We start from the raw sequence: 13,945 nt of genomic DNA on the forward strand, positions 1-13,945 counted from the left end.
TGCCCCGCCCCCTCTGTACTGACCCCGCGACAGTGCCCCGCCCCCTCTGTAGTGACCCCGTGACAGTGCCCTGACCCCTCTGTACTGACCACGCGACAGTGCCCCGCCCCCTCTGCACTGACCCCGCTACAGTGCTCCGCCCCCTCGGTACTGACCCCGCGACAGTGCTCCGCCCCTCTGCACTGACCCTGCGACAGTGCTCCACCCCCTCTGTACTGACCCCGTGACAGTGCCCCGCCCCCTCTGTACTGATCCCGCTACAGTGCTCCGCCCCCTCTGTACTGACCCCGAGACAGTGCCCCGCCCCCTCGGCACTGACCCCGTGACAGTGCTCCGCCCCCTCTGTACTGACCCCGAGACAGTGCTCCGCCCCCTCTGTACTGACCCCGTGACAGTGCCCCGCCCCCTCGGCACTGACCCCGTGACAGTGCCCCGCCCCCTCTGCACTGACCCCGTGACAGTGCCCCACCCCCTCTGCACTGACCCCGCGACAGTGCTCCACCCCCTCTGTACTGACCCCGTGACAGTGCCCTGCCCCCTCTGTACTGACCACGTGACAGTGCCCCGCCCCCTCTGTACTGACCCCGTGACAGTGCCCTGACCCCTCTGTACTGAACCCGTGACAGAGCCCCGCCCCCTCTGTACTGAACCCGTGAGTGCCCCGCCCCCTCTACTGACACCGTGACAGTGCCCCGCCCCCTCTGTACTGACCCCGTGACAGTGCCCCGCCCCCTCTGTACTGACCCCGTGACAGTGCCCCGCCCCCTCTGTACTGACCACGTGACAGTGCCCCGCCCCCTCTGTACTGACCCCGTGACAGTGCCCTGACCCCTCTGTACTGACCCCATGACAGTGCCCCGCCCCCTCTGTACTGACCCCATGACAGTGCTCCGCCCCCTCTGTACTCACCCCGCGACAGTGCCCCGCCCCCTCCATACTGACCCCGCGACAGTGCCCCGCACCCTCTGCACTGACCCCGCGACAGTGCCCCACTCCCTGTACTGACCCCGCGACAGTGCCCCGCCCCCTCTACTGACCCTACGACAGTGCCCCACCCACTCTGTACTGACGTGACTGTGCCCGCCCCCTCTACTGACCCTGCGACAATGCCCTGCCCCCTCTGTACTGACCCCGCGACAGTGCCCCGCCCCCTCTGTACTGACCCCGCGACAGTGCCCCGCCCCCTCTGTAGTGACCCCGTGACAGTGCCCTGACCCCTCTGTACTGACCACGCGACAGTGCCCCGCCCCCTCTGCACTGACCCCGCTACAGTGCTCCGCCCCCTCGGTACTGACCCCGCGACAGTGCTCCGCCCCTCTGCACTGACCCTGCGACAGTGCTCCACCCCCTCTGTACTGACCCCGTGACAGTGCCCCGCCCCCTCTGTACTGAGCCCGCTACAGTGCTCCGCCCCCTCTGTACTGACCCCGAGACAGTGCCCCGCCCCCTCGGCACTGACCCCGTGACAGTGCCCCGCCCCCTCTGCACTGACCCCGTGACAGTGCCCCACCCCCTCTGCACTGACCCCGCGACAGTGCTCCACCCCCTCTGTACTGACCCCGTGACAGTGCCCTGCCCCCTCTGTACTGACCACGTGACAGTGCCCCGCCCCCTCTGTACTGACCCCGTGACAGTGCCCTGACCCCTCTGTACTGAACCCGTGACAGAGCCCCGCCCCCTCTGTACTGAACCCGTGAGTGCCCCGCCCCCTCTACTGACACCGTGACAGTGCCCCGCCCCCTCTGTACTGACCCCGTGACAGTGCCCCGCCCCCTCTGTACTGACCCCGTGACAGTGCCCCGCCCCCTCTGTACTGACCCCGTGACAGTGCCCCGCCCCCTCTGTACTGACCCCGTGACAGTGCCCCGCCCCCTCTGTACTGACCCCGCGACAGTGCCCCGCCCCCTCTGTACTGACCCCGCGTCAGTGCCCCGCCCCCTCTGTATTGACCCCGCGTCAGTGCCCCGCCCCCTCTTTACTGACCCCACGACAGTGCTCCGCTCCCTCTGTACTGACCCCGTGACAGTGCCCCGCCCCCTCTGTACTGACCACGTGACAGTGCCCCGCCCCCTCTGTACTGACCCCGTGACAGTGCCCCACCCCCTCTGCACTGACCCAGTGACAGAGCCCCGCCCCTTCTGCGCTGACCCCGTGACAGTGCCACGCCCCCTCTACTGACCCTGCGACAATGCCCCGCCCCTCTATATTGACCCCGTGACAGTGCTCCGCCCCTTCTGTACTAACCCCGTGACAGTGCCCCGCCCCCACTGTCCTGACCCCGTGACAGTGCCCCGCCCCCTCTGTACTGACCCCTGACAGTGCCCCGCCCCCTCTGTACTAACCCCATGACAGTGCCCCGCCCCCTCTACTGACCCTGTGACAGTGCCCCGCCCCCTCTGTACTGACCCCTTGACAGTGCCCCGCCCCCACTGTACTGACCCCGGGACAGTGCCCCGCCCCCACTGCACTGACCCCGCGACAGTGCCCCGCCCCCTCTGTACTGACCCTGCAACAGTGCCCCGCAACCTTGCACTGACCCCGCGACAGTGCCCCGCCCCCTCTGTACTGACCCCGCGACAGTGCCCCGCCCCCTCTGTACTGACCCCGTGACAGTGCCCTGGCCCCTCTGTATTGACCCCATGACAGTGCCCCACCCCCTCTGCGCTGACCCCGTGACAGTGCCCTGCCCCCTCTATACTGACCCCGTGACAGTGCCCCTCCCCCTCTATACTGACCCTGCGACAGTGCCCCGCCCACTCTGCACTGACCCAGAGTCAGTGCCCCGCCCCCACTGTACTGACCCCGTGACAGTGCCCCGCCCCCCTGTACTGACCCCGTGACAGTGCCCGCCCCCTCTGCACTGACCCCGCGACAGTGCCCCGCCCCCTCTGTACTGACCCTGCAACAGTGCCCCGCCCCCTATGCACTGACCCCGCGACAGTGCCCCGCCCCCTATGCACAAACCCTGCGACAGTGCCCTGGCCCCTCTGTACTGACCCCATGACAGTGCCCCGCCCCCTCTGCACTGACCCCGTGACAGTGCCCCGCCCCCTCTATACTGACCCCGTGACAGTGCCCCTCCCCCTCTATACTGACCCTGCGACAGTGCCCCGCCCACTCTGCACTGACCGAGTCAGTGCCACGCCCCCTCTGCACTGACCCCGTGACAGTGCCCGCCCCCTCTGTACTGACCCCGCGACAGTGCCCCGCCCCCTCCGTACTGACCCCGCGACAGTGCCCCGCCCCCTCTGTACTGGCCCCGTGTCAGTGCCCCGCCCCCTCTGTACTGACCCCGCGACAGTGCCCCGCCCCCTCCGTACTGACCCCGCGACAGTGCCCCGCCCCCTCCGTACTGACCCCGCGACAGTGCCCCCCCCCTGTACTGACCCTGTGACAGTGCCCCGTCCCCTCTGTACTGACCCCGCGCACTGCCCCGCCCCCTCTGTACTGACCCCGCAACAGTGCCCCGCCCCCTCTATACTGACCCCGCGCTAGTGCCCCGCCCCCTCTGTACTGACCCCGGGACAGTGCCCCGCCCCCTCTGCACTGACCCCGGGACAGTGCCCGCCCCCTCTGCACTGACCACGCCACAGTGCCCCGCCCCCTCTGTACTGACCCTGCAACAGTGCCCCGCCCCCTATGCACTGACCCCGTGACAGTGCCCCGCCCCCTCTGCGCTGACCCCGTGACAGTGCCCCTCCCCCTCTATACTGACCCTGCGACAGTGCCCCGCCCACTCTGCACTGACCCAGAGTCAGTGCCACGCCCACTCTGTACTGACCCCGCGACAGTGCCCCGCCCCCTCCGTACTGACCCCGCGACAGTGCCCCGCCCCCTCCGTACTGACCCCGCGACAGTGCCCCGCACCCTCCGTACTGACCCCGCGTCAGTGCCCCACCCCCTCTGTACTGGCCCCGTGACAGTGCCCCGCCCCCTCTGTACTGACCCCGCTACAGTGCTCCGCCCCCTCGGTACTGACCCCGTGACAGTGCCCCGCCCCCTCTGTACTGACCCCGTGTCAGTGCCCCGCCCCCTCTGTACTAACCCGTGACAGTGCCCCGTCCCCACTGTACTGACCCCGGGACAGTGCCCCGCCCCCACTGCACTGACCCCGGGACAGTGCCCCGCCCCCTCTGTACTGACCCCATGACAGTGCCCTGACCCCTCTTTACTGACCCCCGCCCCTCTGTACTGACCCGAGTTATAGAAAATGCTTAATCAGTTATATATTAATCATAGATTATCATAGAATTTACATTGCAGGTGGCCTTTCCGCCCATCGAGTCTGCACCGGCTCTTGGAAAGAGCACCCTACCCAAGGTCAACACTTCCACCCTATCCCCATAACCCAGTAACCCCACCCAACACTAAGGGCAATTTTGGACACTAAGGGCAATTTCGCATGGCCAATCCACCTAACCTGCACATCTTTGGACTGTGGGAGGAAACCGGAGCACCCGTAGGAAACCCACGCAGACACCGGGAGGACGTGCAGACTCCGCACAGACAGTGACCCAAGCCGGGAATCGAACCTGGGACCCTGGAGCTGTGAAGCAATTGTGCTATCCACAATGCTAACTTCAAATGCTAAAAACAAAAGAAATATTTACTCTTTGGACATGGAGGGAGGAACATAGGGATTAGGAGCAGAGGCCAGCAATTCAGCCTTTCGAGCCCTGCTCCGCCATTCAATCAGACCATTGCAGATCTCTTCCTGGTCTCAAATCCACCTCCCCACCTGTTGCCCATATCCCTTTAACCTATTTTTCTTAGAAACAGATATATATCCATCTCCCTCCTGAAACCATTTAATGACTCAGATTCCATCGCAATGTGGGGCAGCGAATTCCACAAATTCACCACCCTCTGGCGAGACGTCGCTGTCGGGGTCAATGTTGTGGGCGATCAGCACGCACCTCACTTCACTCACCCTCGCTTCACTTGCCCTTGCTTTACATGCGAATCACTTCAGTCACACCGACCTGAAGGGAAAAGCTACGTGGATGGAAACGAGTAGAATGTGGGATAGCGATGAGGATTGTCGGAGGATTCAGCAGGATACGGATCGGTTGGAGACCTGGGCGGAGAGATGGCAGATGGAGTTTCATCCGGACAAATGTGAGGTAATGCATTTTGAAAGGTCTATTACAGGTGGGAAATATACAGTAAATGACAGGCCCCTTAAGAGTATCGACAGGCAAAGGGATCTGGGTGTACTGGTCCACGGGTCACTGAAAGTGGCACGGCTGGTGGAGAAGGTAGTCAAGAAGGCATATGGCGGGGGCAGCACGGTGGCGGTGGTTAGCCCTGCTGCCTCACGGCGAGGTCCCAGGTTCGATCCCGGCTCTGGGTCACTGTCCGTGTGGAGTTTGCACATGGTGTTTGCGTGGGTTTCGCCCCAAAGATGTGCAGGGTACGCTAAATTGCCCCTTAATTGGAAAAAAAAAATGAATTGCGAGCTCTAAATTTATTTATTTTTATTTTTAAAAAGGGATACAGCATGCTTGCTTTCATTGGCCGGGGTATTGAGTATAAAAATTGGCAAGGCCTGCTGCAGCTGTATAGAACCTCAGTTAGGCCACACTTGGAGTATAGTGTTCAATTCTAGTCGCCACACTACCAGAAGGATGTGGAGGCTTTAGAGAGGGTGCAGAAGAGATTTACCAGAATGTTGCCTGGTGTGAAGGGCATTAGCTATGAGGAGAGGTTAGATAAACTCGGTTTGGTCTCACTGGAACAACGGAGGTTGAGGGGCGACCTGATAGAGGACCTGATAGGGGCATAGTCAGAAGCTTTTTCCCAGGGTGGAAGAGTCAATTACTAGGGGACATAGGTTTAAGGTGCGAAGGGCAAAGTTGAGAGATGTACGAGGGAAGTTTTTTTTTTTTTTTTTTTTTTTTTTTTTTTACACAGAGGGTAGTGGGTGCCTGGAACTCGCTACCGGAGGAGGTGGTGGAAGCAGGGACGATAGTGTCGTATAAGGGGCATCTTGACAAATACATGAATAGGATGGGAATAGAGGGATACGGACCCCGGAAGTGTAGAAGATTGTAGTTTAGTCGGGCAGTATGGTCGGCACGGGCTTGGAGGGCCGAAGGGCCTGTTCCTGTGCTGTACATTTCTTTGTTCTGCGCATGGGCAACGGTCAAAAAAATGTCTCATTGGCTGCACTCAGAAGGGCCACATGTGGCCCCCGGGGCCCCACCGCTGGCTAGACTGTGCTCGGAACACAGTGGGTCTGCTTCTCAATTCCATACCTCAACGCCCACTTTCACTCCCTATCCATTAATACACTGGCAAAAGAAAAACATTCGACTGATCTCAGTTTTCCAAGTTCCATATTGAATTGGATTTCATTTATTGTCACGTGTACCGAGGTACAGGGAAAAGTATTGTTCTATGTACAGGCCAGATGGATCGTTACATACATGAAAAAACGTAGGACCTGCATAAATACACAATGTAAACACAGAGACACAGGCATCGGGTGAAGCGTACAGTGTGCTGCTGGGCAGTAGAGAAGATTTGTAGAGAGATCAGCTCAACTATAAGAGGGTCATTTAGGAGTCTGGTAACAGCAGGGAAGCAGCTATCGTTCAAACCTGTTAGTGCGAGTTCTCTGACTTTTGTAACTCCTGCCCGATGGGAGAGAGAGTAACCCGGGTGGGAGGGGTCATTTTTTTCAAATTTAGAGTACGCAATTCTTTTATTTTTCCAAGGGGCAATTCAGCATGGCCAATTCACCTACCCTGCACATCTTTGGGTTGTGGACAGTAACTTCATTGAAGCCTACTTGTGGCAATAAGCGATTATTATTATTAGACCCACGCAGACAGGGGAAGAATGTGCAAACTCCACACAGTGACGCGAGGTCGGGATCGAACGTGGGTCCTCAGCGTTGAGGCAGAAGTGCTAACCAATGCGCCGCCTTGCCGCCCAGGAGGGGTCTTTGATTATGCTGCCCGCTTTCCCCAGGCAGCGGGAGGTGTAGACAGAGTCAATGGATGGGAGGTAGGTTCGTGTGGTGGACTGGGCGGTGTTCACGACTCTCTGCAGTTTCTTGCGGTCCTGGGCCAAGCAGTTGCCATACCAGGCAGCGATGCAGCCAGATAGGATGCTATGGTGCATCTGCAAAAATTGGTACGATGCACCATAGAAAGCATCCTATCTGGCTGCATCACCAGCATCCAAATCCTTTCTGAGTGAGATTTCGAAGAGATTTTTTAAATTAAACGGGAAACATTCCCATCTGCTCAGTCTTCTAGCAGCCTTCGATACAACAAGAACCTTGAACACCACAACCCAACTCGGATACAAAACAACCCTCACAACAACACTTATCTTATCTCACTCACCCAGTCCATTAAAGCTCCTAACTAGGGAAAGGAATTTATTGATGGCTGCAGAGATCTCTGGGAGACACGATAACTCTTTCTTGGAGCAGGGAGTTGGCCTGTACTTCTCCAGCACCTCGCCTTCACCGGGGCCCAGCCAACTCATAAATCTCAGCCTCAGTCCAGGCTAACACCTGACACAACAGAAACTCGCTGGACTTTAACAGGAGGTCCAAACTTCAATACATCAGTAACCAGAGAGGATACAGCAAGGGCCTGGGGAGGATATGAGCGGGGGAGTATGTGAGCGAGGGAGCACGCAACAAGAAAATAAAAGAATGTGGGAGAGATGCATGATGCAATAAATGGTTATAGAAAGATAGACTGAGCTCAGAGTGTAGACTCCTGTTCCTTGGATTCACAAATGGTACAAGCACGACACTTTGCGCTGCAGAGTCCAGATACCCTCATCTCTGTACCAACAGAAGGGAAAGGAAGGGGGTTGGTGGGGAGAGAGGGGAAAAGAGGGTGGTGAGGAGGGACGGAGTCGGGGTGTTGGTGGAAGCTAAATTGCCCCATAATTGGGGGAAAAAAAGAATTGGATATTTTAGATTTATTTAAAAAGAAAAAAAGGCACTGGGCAATATCGAACAGCCTCGTCACTCCCGACTCAGCGAGGCCGTTAAATCCCACTAGAGGCCTCTCACGGGATTTACGCCACTCAAATGAGATCGTGAGAGTCGTCGCGATCTGGGTCTCGCCCTCACAGGGCAGGGTGAGGATTTGCATATTAAAGTATGCATTTAGCTTCATTTAAATATGTCTATAATCGGAGTTAGCCAAGGCCCGGGATCGGACGCACGCGCCTGGGAGACCACACCGTGGAGCCATTTAGCACTGGTTTCTACTAACGTGGAACGCACCCTGGCAGCACCAGGCTGCCCATGTCAGGGATCATGCCCAGGGGGTGCCCTGCCCTTATGAGGTGCGTTGAGGGATGCTCAAGGGCCCCCTGATTGGTAGGTTGGAGACATCCGGAGGGTGATACAGAGATCAGGGCTGTATTTTATCATGGCTCCCCAAACTCTTCCTGCAGGAAATTAAGCTACGTGCTGCCTCGGTGGGGCATTCCTTGCGGAATTTCCCCAAAGAAACACCCCGCTCTCTGGGCCCAAAACAATCTGTTTTTTTTTTTTAAATTGCGGCCACTATTTGACTTTTGGTGTAAAAAGAAAGGCATGCTGTTCAAGCTTTCCGTCTTGCACCTATCAGGACACACTCGCAAGAATACCAAATCTCAAAGGGAACAATAACTCACTGCACAAGTCAAAGCCTGGGGAACAGCCAAGGTGCATTTTCCAGGGGAGTGCCTTGACCAGAGTCAACACGCTGATTTGAATTTAAACAAAAGTTTCACAGTTGACTGTACCCTGGTGCATTTACCATGACAACGCCTCTAACAATCAGAGTCCACTTGCCAACCAATCAGCACTCCCTCTTCTCATGCAGAATAAACTGTTGTTCCCTTTGAAATTTGGCATTCCTGTTTCTGCCTGGAGGGGAACAGAGCCCAGAGGGAGGGGCACAGAGCCCAGAGGGAGGGGAACAGAGCCCCGGGGGAGGGGAAACAGAGCCCCGGGGGAGGGGAAACAGAGCCCCGGGGGAGGGGAAACAGAGCCCCGGGGGAGGGGCTACAGAGCCCCGGGGGAGGGGCTACGGAGCCCCGGGGGAGGGGCTACGGAGCCCCGGGGGAGGGGCTACAGAGCCCCGGGGGAGGGGCTACGGAGCCCCGGGGGAGGGGCTACGGAGCCCCGGGGGAGGGGCTACGGAGCCCCGGGGGAGGGGCTACGGAGCCCCGGGGGAGGGGCTACAGAGCCCCGGGGGAGGGGCTACAGAGCCCCGGGGGAGGGGCTACAGAGCCCCGGGGGAGGGGCTACAGAGCCCCGGGGGAGGGGCTACAGAGCCCCGGGGGAGGGGCTACAGAGCCCCGGGGGAGGGGCTACAGAGCCCCGGGGGAGGGGCTACAGAGCCCCGGGGGAGGGGCTACAGAGCCCCGGGGGAGGGGCTACAGAGCCCCGGGGGAGGGGCTACAGAGCCCCGGGGGAGGGGCTACAGAGCCCCGGGGGGGGAGGGGCTACAGAGCCCCGGGGGAGGGGCTCAGAGCCCCGAGGGAGGGGCTCAGAGCCCCGAGGGAGGGGCTCAGAGCCCAGAGGGAGGGGCTCAGAGCCCCGAGGGAGGGGCTCAGAGCCCCGAGGGAGGGGCTCAGAGCCCCGAGGGAGGGGCTCAGAGCCCCGAGGGAGGGGCTCAGAGCCCCGAGGGAGGGGCTCAGAGCCCCGAGGGAGGGGCTCAGAGCCCAGAGGGAGGGGCTCAGAGCCCAGAGGGAGGGGCTCAGAGCCCAGAGGGAGGGGCTCAGAGCCCAGAGGGAGGGGCTCAGAGCCCAGAGGGAGGGGCTCAGAGCCCAGAGGGAGGGGCACAGAGCCCAGAGGGAGGGGCACAGAGCCCAGAGGGAGGGGCACAGAGCCCAGAGGGAGGGCACAGAGCCCAGAGGGAGGGGCACAGAGCCCAGAGGGAGGGGCACAGAGCCCAGAGGGAGGGGCACAGAGCCCAGAGGGAGGGGCACAGAGCCCAGAGGGAGGGGCACAGAGCCCAGAGGGAGGGGCACAGAGCCCAGAGGGAGGGGCACAGAGCCCAGAGGGAGGGGCACAGAGCCCAGAGGGAGGGGAACAGAGCCCAGAGGGAGGGGAACAGAGCCCAGAGGGAGGGGAACAGAGCCCAGAGGGAGGGGAACAGAGCCCAGAGGGAGGGGAACAGAGCCCAGAGGGAGGGGAACAGAGCCCAGAGGGAGGGGAACAGAGCCCAGAGGGAGGGGAACAGAGCCCAGAGGGAGGGGAACAGAGCCCAGAGGGAGGGGAACAGAGCCCAGAGGGAGGGGAACAGAGCCCAGAGGGAGGGGAACAGAGCCCAGAGGGAGGGGAACAGAGCCCAGAGGGAGGGGAACAGAGCCCAGAGGGAGGGGAACAGAGCCCAGAGGGAGGGGAACAGAGCCCAGAGGGAGGGGAACAGAGCCCAGAGGGAGGGGAACAGAGCCCAGAGGGAGGGGAACAGAGCCCAGAGGGAGGGGAACAGAGCCCAGAGGGAGGGGAACAGAGCCCAGAGGGAGGGGAACAGAGCCCAGAGGGAGGGGAACAGAGCCCAGAGGGAGGGGAACAGAGCCCAGAGGGAGGGGAACAGAGCCCAGAGGGAGGGGAACAGCGCCAAGAGGGAGGGGGAGCAAAGAGGAATAATCAGAATGGGGTGGGGGGAAATGTTAGCGAAGAAAGAGTGTGACAATTCTTCGGTTGTTTGTCTGCAAACATTGCCAGGCGTGGCCTATTTACTCTGAAAATCCCCAGTTCTGAAGTGGTCACCATGGCTGCAAATTCAACAAGATTTAATTGTCCCAGACTCCTAATATTTATTAGTATGGTCAATAAGAATTAATGTTGGTTCAACATAAATCTTGACTCATGAGTACCAGCAAAGTGAAAGTCGAAGCTCAGTTTTCCTTTATCCTTATTTAGACACATTTCTTCCATTCGTATCGGGTCCCTCGCCCCGACACTCAGAGACCCCACACTGTCCCGAGCTCCTCTCCCCCACACTCAGAGACCCCACACTGTCCCGAGCTCCTCTCCCCCACACTCAGAGACCCCACACTGTCCCGAGCTCCTCTCCCCCACACTCAGAGACCCCACACTGTCCCGAGCTCCTCTCCCCCACACTCAGAGACCCCACACTGTCCCGAGCTCCGAGACCGGACACTCAGAGACCGGACACTCAGAGACCGGACACTCAGAGACCGGACACTCAGAGACCGGACACTCAGAGACCGGACACTCAGAGACCGGACACTCAGAGACCGGACACTCAGAGACCGGACACTCAGAGACCGGACACTCAGAGACCGGACACTCAGAGACCGGACACTCAGAGACCGGACACTCAGAGACCGGACACTCAGAGACCGGACACTCAGAGACCGGACACTCAGAGACCGGACACTCAGAGACCGGACACTCAGAGACCGGACACTCAGAGACCGGACACTCAGAGACCGGACACTCAGAGACCGGACACTCAGAGACCGGACACTCAGAGACCGGACACTCAGAGACCGGACACTCAGAGACCGGACACTCAGAGACCGGACACTCAGAGACCGGACACTCAGAGACCGGACACTCAGAGACCGGACACTCAGAGACCGGACACTCAGAGACCGGACACTCAGAGACCGGACACTCAGAGACCGGACACTCAGAGACCGGACACTCAGAGACCGGACACTCAGAGACCGGACACTCAGAGACCGGACACTCAGAGACCGGACACTCAGAGACCGGACACTCAGAGACCGGACACTCAGAGACCGGACACTCAGAGACCGGACACTCAGAGACCGGACACTCAGAGACCGGACACTCAGAGACCGGACACTCAGAGACCGGACACTCAGAGACCGGACACTCAGAGACCGGACACTCAGAGACCGGACACTCAGAGACCGGACACTCAGAGACCGGACACTCAGAGACCGGACACTCAGAGACCGGACACTCAGAGACCGGACACTCAGAGACCGGACACTCAGAGACCGGACACTCAGAGACCGGACACTCAGAGACCGGACACTCAGAGACCGGACACTCAGAGACCGGACACTCAGAGACCGGACACTCAGAGACCGGACACTCAGAGACCGGACACTCAGAGACCGGACACTCAGAGACCGACACTCAGAGACCGGACACTCAGAGACCGGACACTCATAGACCGGACACTCAGAGACCGGACACTCAGAGACCGGACACTCAGAGACCGGACACTCAGAGACCGACACTCAGAGACCGGACACTCAGAGACCGGACACTCAGAGACCGGACACTCAGAGACCGGACACTCAGAGACCGGACACTCAGAGACCGGACACTCAGAGACCGGACACTCAGAGACCGGACACTCAGAGACCGGACACTCAGAGACCGGACACTCAGAGACCGGACACTCAGAGACCGGACACTCAGAGACCGGACACTCAGAGACCGGACACTCAGAGACCGGACACTCAGAGACCGGACACTCAGAGACCGGACACTCAGAGACCGGACACTCAGAGACCGGACACTCAGAGACCGGACACTCAGAGACCGGACACTCAGAGACGCTGGACACTCAGAGACCGGACACTCAGAGACCGGACACTCAGAGACCGGACACTCAGAGACCGGACACTCAGAGACCGGACACTCAGAGACCGGACACTCAGAGACCGGACACTCAGAGACCGGACACTCAGAGACCGGACACTCAGAGACCGGACACTCAGAGACCGGACACTCAGAGACCGGACACTCAGAGACGGACACTCAGAGACCGGACACTCAGAGACCGGACACTCAGAGACCGGACACTCAGAGACCGGACACTCAGAGACCGGACACTCAGAGACCGGACACTCAGAGACCGGACACTCAGAGACCGGACACTCAGAGACCGGACACTCAGAGACCGGACACTCAGAGACCGGACACTCAGAGACCGGACACTCAGAGACCGGACACTCAGAGACCGGACACTCAGAGACCGGACACTCAGAGACCGGACTCAGAGACCGGACACTCAGAGACCGGACACTCAGAGACCGGACACTCAGAGACCGGACACTCAGAGACCGGACACTCAGAGACCGGACACTCAGAGACTCGACACTCAGAGACCGGACACTCAGAGACCGGACACTCAGAGACCGGACACTCAGAGACCGGACACTCAGAGACCGGACACTCAGAGACCGACACTCAGAGACCGGACACTCAGAGACCGGACACTCAGAGACCGGACACTCAGAGACCGGACACTCAGAGACCGGACACTCAGAGACCGACACTCAGAGACCGGACACTCAGAGACCGACACTCAGAGACCGGACACTCAGAGACCGGACACTCAGAGACCGGACACTCAGAGACCGGACACTCAGAGACCGGACACTCAGAGACCGGACACTCAGAGACCGGACACTCAGAGACCGGACACTCAGACCGGACACTCAGAGACCGGACACTCAGAGACCGGACACTCAGAGACCGGACACTCAGAGACCGGACACTCAGAGACCGGACACTCAGAGACCGGACACTCAGAGACCGGACACTCAGAGACCGGACACTCAGAGACCGGACACTCAGAGACCGGACACTCAGAGACCGGACACTCAGAGACCGGACACTCAGAGACCGGACACTCAGAGACCGGACACTCAGAGACCGGACACAGTCCGAGCTCCTCTCCCCACCTTCAGCCATGTCCCAAATGTAATCCTGGCCACCTATCTTCAGCTGTGCAGAAACAGCCCACCTGCCTCTGCCCAGTTACACCCAGCTGGTCATCTGCCCTCTCCCAGTTGCACCCAGCTGGTGAAATGCAGAAACAAGAGGTAAACATTTTAAACATTAGGCCTTTCAGGCCACCAGAAAGTTGCCCAAACGCACCACAACAACTAGCGTTTCCATTGCATCTTTAAATCACGGAATATCCTAAAGCACTTTACAGTGAAAGGGGTACTTCTGAAA

General features: G+C 59.8%; 1 protein-coding gene across 4 annotated transcripts in view; it reads right to left on the minus strand.

Moving 5' to 3' along the window:
* The window catches only part of folr (folate receptor), a 55,334-nt gene that overhangs the window by 34,700 nt on the left and 6,689 nt on the right, over positions 1-13,945 (minus strand). The window contains exon 1 of one of the 4 annotated variants that reach the window (XM_072477480.1): positions 7,356-7,486. The exons of the other annotated variants lie outside the window; for them this stretch is intronic. The gene's annotated coding sequence lies outside the window, so the exon portion shown is untranslated. Of the gene's footprint in view, positions 1-7,355; positions 7,487-13,945 lie in introns of those variants that run through there. 4 annotated transcript variants of the gene reach the window in all.

The sequence above is a fragment of the Scyliorhinus torazame genome, chromosome 15, assembly GCF_047496885.1.
Source record: "Scyliorhinus torazame isolate Kashiwa2021f chromosome 15, sScyTor2.1, whole genome shotgun sequence".
NCBI classification, from domain to species: Eukaryota; Metazoa; Chordata; class Chondrichthyes; order Carcharhiniformes; family Scyliorhinidae; genus Scyliorhinus; species Scyliorhinus torazame.